Here is an 8,158-nt window from a genome sequence, read left to right as displayed (position 1 = left end):
ATATAATTTTTTTTTTTTTTCACAATTTTTGTTTGGCACTGCTGGGCTCCCGTACGTTTCACTCAATCTGACCTAGAAGCTCCATTTATTAGAGAAGTGCATGAATCATCTCATGTTAAACTTTGAGCTGCAGTCAGACAGCAGACGGTGGGCGGGTCTGGGGGGAGAACTGCTCACTCATTGCGAAAATGTATCTGAGGACAGTCAGAGCGCAACGTTTGGCCTAATCTGATCTGATGGCTCACGCCAAGCATCAAAAACCCGAAATTTAGTTTTTAAGTGAATCAAAGGTAGAGAGAAGGGATGACTGTAGCTAGCAAGCGTTTTGTTTTGCTTGTCACTTCTCATTGGGACATGATGGATTTTACAAGCTGATGGAATAGTTTATGCAAACAGATGCAAATACAAAAACAGCACAACCTCCTCCCCATCACAGTCAACCACAAATACAACAAAGAGGCTTTAATTCTTTTGGAAAATCTCCATCCTAACCTCAGGTTATACTGTATAAAAGTTTCAAAGAATAAAGTAATGTGCATCTTATCTTTATTGTCATGTGTTTTTGTTTTTTTGGTGGTTTTTTGTTTGGAAAGTAGAAGTAGTTCTCAGCCTGGTTTCACCTTGTGACTGCTGCGTGCTACGTGAACATTCTGTTCAGCATGTGTTGGTGGTACTGAATGTACGGGGAGTTTTATCTAAAGAGGTGTTCCACGTGTTTGGCAGAGCGTTGTGACACCCCGCCACAACTTCCTCTGCCTGAGACGACCGCGGCTGCCACCCCCAGCCGGAGGAATCTGGCGAAGGCCGGTTCGTTTTTGTTTGGGCCTCTGTTTATCAAAAGAACAGGACAGAAATAGTCACCATTAGATGTTGTTTTTCTAACGCTCCTTCAAGCCGCTGCATGCAAAACCCCTGAAAACGTCACTAATGACAACAACCGACGGAGGAACTGGTGAGGTGTTGCAACCGATAAAGACGAGAAAAAAACTTGATAACACTTAATGTCACCGCTGCAAGTCATCAACATGTACAAAGCATTTCCTGTTAGAAACACACGGATGGAGACAGGGAGATAAAGTGCTGCTTACATCAGTAGCAACATGTTAGATATCCTGAAATCACTTGGGCATATTTTGAGATTATGCATGTCTTCGCGTTGAGTGTGTGGACTCTTTCGACGCTTCACAGCGTCAGAAGTTCCACTGATAAAAATATCCATAGCCTGTTATGCAAACGTTGCCTGACCCCCTTGAATTTTTTTTTTTCATGTTGTCTGAGCGCAGCCTTGAGCTTCAACGTTTCATTGGGATTTTATTCAATACACCAACACGGTCTAAGATAACAGCAGTTCTCTCCGTCCAATATGACGAAAACTAGCTTGCAAAGAAGGATGGGTGGAAATTTTAATCTTTTGTTGGGCAAAGCTGGGAGACATCTTTTTTACAGCAAAAGTTAGTATGAAATATTAACTCAGTGGGGCTAAATAGAAATGCGGCCACACTTTTTAGATTTTTATCTTTAAAGTATTAGGTTTTTTCCAGCCACATAGTGACATTAAGTAGCACAATCAAGTAACTGTGTTCATTTCAGTTGTTATAAAATTCTATAAATATCAAATATGACTGAAAAGAAATTTTACTTTGTCATTTAACACCTTGAAATTGGGCCTCTGTCTCTTTAAAACCTCCTGCTCTGTCTGGAACTCCGACTTCAGGAAGTCAAAACAACATGGCTCCTCTATTAACTCTAGCAATGATTTTGCCAGTGTTTCACTGATGAGTATAATGAGCTCTTATAATGAGTTCAGCTGATGCACAGTTCCAGCAGGTGTTTGCTAATTGCTGCTGGCTAGTCTGAAGGAGCTCAGTGAGGAAGTTCAGTGAGGCAGAAGCTTGAGAAATGCAGCTCCAAGGAGGAGATTTGTCCTAGAAGGCGGAGCTAGGTCCACCCAGGCGTTTTGCACAGCTGAATGGGAAATTAAAGAAATTGTCAAATATGTATGACAAAGTCAAAGCAGCACACCAAGTATGTTATTAATGAGGGAATAACATAATGTGAAGCTCAGAGGCAGTTTTACATGATACTGTCCCTTTAAGAAATAAAATATGCCTTACTTCCCTTCCACTTCTCAATTATGTACTTACAGTTAATAAAATCATGACATTTAAGATTAGAATATTATATTAAACATTTTAATACATAAATGTGGGATTAATGAAAGGTGTAAGATCTGGTTGAAGGTTGTTATATTTAAAAGTGACTTTTTATCTGACAACCAAAACTCATCGGTGCACATATACTAGTTTATTGAATATGACTATAAATCCAGACTGAACAACTTGCACACACTATGATGGAAAAGCTTGAAACGCCTCTTTAATTATTCATATTTGGCTCCTTGGATGCCCAGACTGCAGAGGAAAAATCAAATAGAGAGTGGGGAAAAAGGGCCAGTTTTGAAACTGGAAAAAAAAAAATCTTTCTCAAATGAACATGATTTAAAAGTTATGACTTAAAAACCCCCAGAAAAATCCAACAAAAATCAGAAACTGGACCAGAGGGAGGCATTACCCTCCACTTGACCATCCACCGCCTTCCAAACCCCACTGTAGTTAAAATAGTGTTTTCTGTCTGCCGAACAGTTTTATCTGTGGCATTCATCTTGGATGCAGCCGGGGAGATGGGAACAAATTGTGTCTTTGTGACAAGCTGTTAGTAACAAAGAGCCCCAATATGCCATTTAAAACGGATCCTCCGCTAAGTTCCTTTGTAGAAATGGCACAGGTTAATCCCTGGAGTTTAGAAGACTTTGTATTCCTGGATGATGTAAATGTCAGAGTTAAGAGGCTTAGCAAACAAAAACATTCGTCTGAAAATGATTGCTTGAAAATTGCTGAAAACAATAAAAATATATGTATATGGATTTTATGATCACTTAGATTATAAGAAAGCCTAAACTGCAAAACATAGAGAATCTATGAATGGAAAAAAAAGACTTTAACATCCACTAACACGGGGGGGTCAATGTCATTTTCCTTTAGGGCCCAATCCACATCACCAATGTTCTTAAAGGGCCAGTTGTGCCAGAGTGTATTAATAAAAGCCGTTAAACTGCTAAAAAGTAAATCATTTCTTAAAATTAAATAATATTCAATATCTCTCCAGACGCTCCAGGATTTTATTGTTTTTTTTGGGAGGGGGCAGGGGGTTGTAAAAAAAAGTTTTCATGGTAGTTATTTAGAAATATTTGTGCTTATGTATGACGGTATATGTGACTTTTTATTACTGGTCAGCAGCCAGATCATTGTGGATTATAACTCAACATCAAGTAAGGCTGGAACAGCTGTTCAGTAAAAGTGGGACATACTGCCACCTGCAGGTGGGAGTAAACTGTCTCTCAGATCCAAAGTATTTCACCATTTTTGTGAAAAATCTGCAATAAAATCCCTATTATGCATTAGTGCATAATAGGGATTTGTTGATTTTGCGTGAATCTCCACAATAATTCCCAAGAAAGTGGAGGGACTAATTTATGCAATTTGGCAGTAAACAGATAAAAACCGATTTGAGTTGATGAAATACTGTTCAAGCATTATTGATGGTTCTATTTAAAGCACATAAAAAGCTATGGAGGGCCAGATTTGGCCCCCAGGCCTTGAGATTGACATAAAACTAACATGATTTTTTTCCAGGCCTGCATCCCACCCAGCACTGTTCTGTTTCCACTGTGTCTCACATGGGTAATGTTGTGTTTAAGGTGATTCTGCAGCGTCTAAAATTCACAAGTTTGCATATTTGGCTTCTACCTCAGCCGAGCAGGAACAGGAAAGTTTTGAGTTTGCTTTGAATGTTGACACTGCGGTTTTTTGTTTAATAAAAATTATTCTGATTACTTCCCAAGAATTACCCCAGGGCCTCACAACTCTAATAACAAGCATGAGTTTAGTGATATATAGTTACTAACCTGATTAATGACAAAATCAACGTTACACAAGGATAAAAAAAAAAGTGCTTTTAATTCTAATTCTCCATTTTGGGTTAAGTGGTGATTTTAGACGTAGTTCGGTGTCGGTCTGTGCATGTCAGCCAGGTCTGCTTCCAGGTTTGTCCTGTGACTTGTTCAGGCTGTATCCCGTCTCTATGCCACTGAACTGCTGGGAAAGTTTCCCTAAAATAGATATGAAGACACAAACTGAGTGACCTTTTGCGGTAAATTGTTTTTTTCCCAGCTATACAGATATAGCCTAATTTCCATTTCACTTCTGTTTATTACCGATAAATCCTGTTTTGACCACATCAGAGAAGTTACACACCTGCAAGGTTCAGTCTAATCAGAAAGCATTTCCAGTTACTCTCCTACTTTGGTACTTTTGTTGCTTGCAGGCCGGACTATTTCATCCAACCCTGCCTTCCATTCATCCCTGAATTCCGACCAATGAGGCCCATGTACCTCACATTACATTTATAGTTTTTATGCTTTGGTAGAAAGAGATTTCACAGACTAAAAATGTAGGATCTCCGGCTCTGTGATCCAGTTAGCAATAGCAGGGGTCTTGGTTGCCTTCACCCATCCGCTGGTTCACCTGTAAGCTTCCATGTTCAGTAAAGGAAAGGCATTCCTGGAGCAACAAGTGATGCTCGCAGTCTCTGCTCCTTCATCACAAAGGTACGCTATCGTTTGTAGGTCAGGACTCTTCGACATGAAGTTCACTCATCCGTATCTTTACAGACTTTACAACTCTGAAAACTTAAAATTGCCCCAAATGTCACAGTATTCTGAATTACCAATAGATCCTTTTCACTAGAACTAAGGACAATACCCTGACATCATAATTCCTTCTGCACTAATCATTATACTTGACACAATAGAGTCATAAAATTGTTGAAATTCTTGGTAACTGCTGAACTGAGGCTTGCTTGTTTGAATGTCAGACAGACACAATTTGTCACACTTAGTAACACTTCCCCATTGGTCTAGAGTCTAGTCATGCTTTTTACACCATTGCATTCAAGGCTTTGCGTTGCCCTTGGTGAGGTAAGGCTTGCCGGTGGAAACCCAGTCTGAAGGCCACGTGAAAGTTTAAAGGTTTCTGAAGAAAGTGGCCGACCTCTTCACACTATGTTGCAGAACGCACTGGGCCCGCTCTGTGATTGTACCTGGCCTACCGCTTTTTGGTCAGGCTGATCCCAACACTATCTGCTTTGCTATGATGCAGCAGACCGCTGACTGTAGAATAATTAATTGTGAGGAAATTTCATGACTTGCCTTATTGCACAAGTGACATCGTATCACCGTACCATGCTGCAGTTTATCTCCTGAGAGAAGTTTGAAGAGATGTTTATAGAAGTAGTCTGCATGTGCTGATGTTTACACCTGTGACCTTGGACGTGATCTGAGCACCTGAGGTCAATTATTTCAACACCTGTGGCAGCACAGGGTGCCATCCAGTTACTATTGCTGCCTTGCAGCAAGAGGTTCCCGGGCTCAAATCCATCTCATCTCAAAATCCATGTTTTTGGCCACATTGAGTTTAGTTAGAAACCTTTGAGTGATGCTGGTGACAGTGGTAAGAGTTTGCAAAACGACTTTGCGATTTCCATCACCAGTTTTTAACCATTTTTTTTTAACAAAGATTGGTTTTTAACCAGTCTTTGTAGGTACTGTGAAGAATCGTACAAATGTACGTAATTCCTCATTGCGTTTTATAAACGCTCCTTTAAACGTATTCATGTCACCTGCAGACACAAAAACTGAGCAGTAGCACATTTTTGCATAGCACACAAACTTGTGACCAATCACAACACACCACCGAGCTCCATGCCATGTAGTTTGACCCGGGCCTGGTGTAGAGAATGGGAGGACAGTTCAATTTTCGTCATTCGACTCTCAATAAGAACCAATCTTGATGTTTTGGAAGAAGTATGGGAGAACCTTATCTTGTATGTGTAAGTGTGTGTGTGTGCGTGTGTGTGTGCCCAGGTTTGTCCTATGAGTCTGTGTGTTCCCCTGTGACATACCGAGAAACTACTGGGGTTCCACGTGTCTCGTCTCATGAAGATTGAAGGATGGATGAAATGATGGTGTTGCTTGTGGTTTTTTATGTTACAATGTGTAATTCTGTTATGGTTCATCCTGACGACAAATGAGAGATGATGACCTCTGATCCAGATCATATATCTGACCAACCTCCTGCTGCTGGACATCTTAGAGGAGTTTAATGACTCAGATTCCAAACAGGACCAGACCTTCATGGGCCACCAGGCCTTCTCTCCTCTCAGCAACTTCTCCTTTATGGAATTCCCTTGCAGACGATCTGATGGCTCGACAAACCACAGAGACCTTTCAGAAAAAGAACCGAAACCTTTTGTGTTTCTCAGTATTTACAGATACATCTGATGGTCATACCTTTGATTGTTTTTGTGATTGTTTTAGCACTTTGAGATTTTTAAAACGTAAGGTACACTACAAATAAAATGTATGTATTGTAGCATTTATCTAAAGAGTTTTTCATTGTAGTTCCTTTTTTACAGTGTTTTTTTAAGGACATATAAAGTAGTTACTTGAATCGTAGGCCGTAAAAATAAAACAAATTTGCCATGTGCCAATTCACAACATATTGTCAAATAAAGGTAATTCGATCCAATCATACATACATTCCACTTGAATCTAGTTATCAAACAGAGCATCAAGTTAAGTTTATTATTCAAATGTTTTCTATCTGAGGAAACCCAGCAGATTACATTGAGTCATTGGATTGCAGCATTCACCCTCCAGGGCAAGCATGCAGCGGCGGCAGATAATGACTTGCACCATGTGGTTGAATTGCAGCAATTCCTCATACTGAATATGCATGTAGCGACAGCGGAGAGCAAAAGTTCTCCTGTAAGAGGAAAAAACCTGGGGACTGAGAAGACAGAAAACCTGATGTACAAGTGCTTTCTTTGTTTGAGAGGTTAATGGCAGCAGTGGCTCCTTTAGCAGCTTCCTCTGCTCAAAGTAACAAATGCATGGATTAGTTTTTCAGCACCACTCCTGTACAGCATGTTTCTAAGGTTGGCTGTATTCTTTAGGTGGGAGAAGTAAATCCCAGAAACCTGTTTTGTTTGGGATTTAAATGACATGTCCTGGTTAAAAGAAATGGCGAAGTTCTTTATGCTATTCCCAGAGGCCAATTTAATGCCATCACTGTCATAATTTAAAGGCTGAAATTTTACTGTCGTCCAGTTTATGTCTTCAAGACATCCCTGTAGTCTGCCTAACTGATCGGATTCGTTTATGGATATAGTTGAGTATCATCAGCATATCAGTGAACACTTATTCTGTGCTGTCTGATGATTTTGCAGATTGGAGGTACATGTATATACATACTAAAAAGAACTGGACAAAGCACAGAGCCTTGTGGCACTCCACAAGTAATCCTGGTGTGTGAAGATTCATTGTTCACATGAACAAATGGGACAGTTTAAACCAGCATTGTTCTTTTCCTTCGATACCTACATGTTCAGGCTGTTATGAGAGAATATTGTGGTCCACTGTGTGGAAAGCAGCACTGAGATCTAGCAAAATCAGAACAGACACAAGGCCATTATCTGAGGCCAGGAGAATATAATTCATAGCAAAGTGAAATGGCCCGAGCACTGGACCCTGTGCTCCAAATCACGTGAAGATGATTTACCACTGTGTGAAAACCAGCATGTTCAGGTTGACGCTCTCAAAAATGTGAGCTTCATGCTAACACTGTTCAACACGTTGGGCAAGGTTTTCAAACCCAGCAAAGTATTCAAAATAAGTTAAACCAGGATTACTATGCAAGTAAAAAAAATTGATTCTGAATTTTAAAAAATAATTTTAAAAGATATAATACAACATTAGAAAGTCTGGAAAGATCTTAATTGACAAATAATTTAACTTGGACGACGCTGAAATGTTTATTGACAACATATCAAACAGCTAGCATTAGCATGTGCTAATGCAGGCCTGACACTTGACTGGTGACCTGTCCTTTAGTGTGAACCAAAGTAAACTGCACAAGCACTTTCTCAACAGCACAAATGTCACATTTTGCATTTCGTGTTTGCAGAACCATGCACACACATGCACCCACACACACATGCAATCATGAAAGCATGCACACAAAGGTACTCCTCCCCACATGAA

The sequence above is a fragment of the Poecilia formosa genome, unplaced genomic scaffold (assembly GCF_000485575.1).
Source record: "Poecilia formosa unplaced genomic scaffold, Poecilia_formosa-5.1.2 Scaffold67, whole genome shotgun sequence".
NCBI lineage: Eukaryota > Metazoa > Chordata > Actinopteri > Cyprinodontiformes > Poeciliidae > Poecilia > Poecilia formosa.
Note: the sequence above shows the minus strand (reverse complement) of the source record.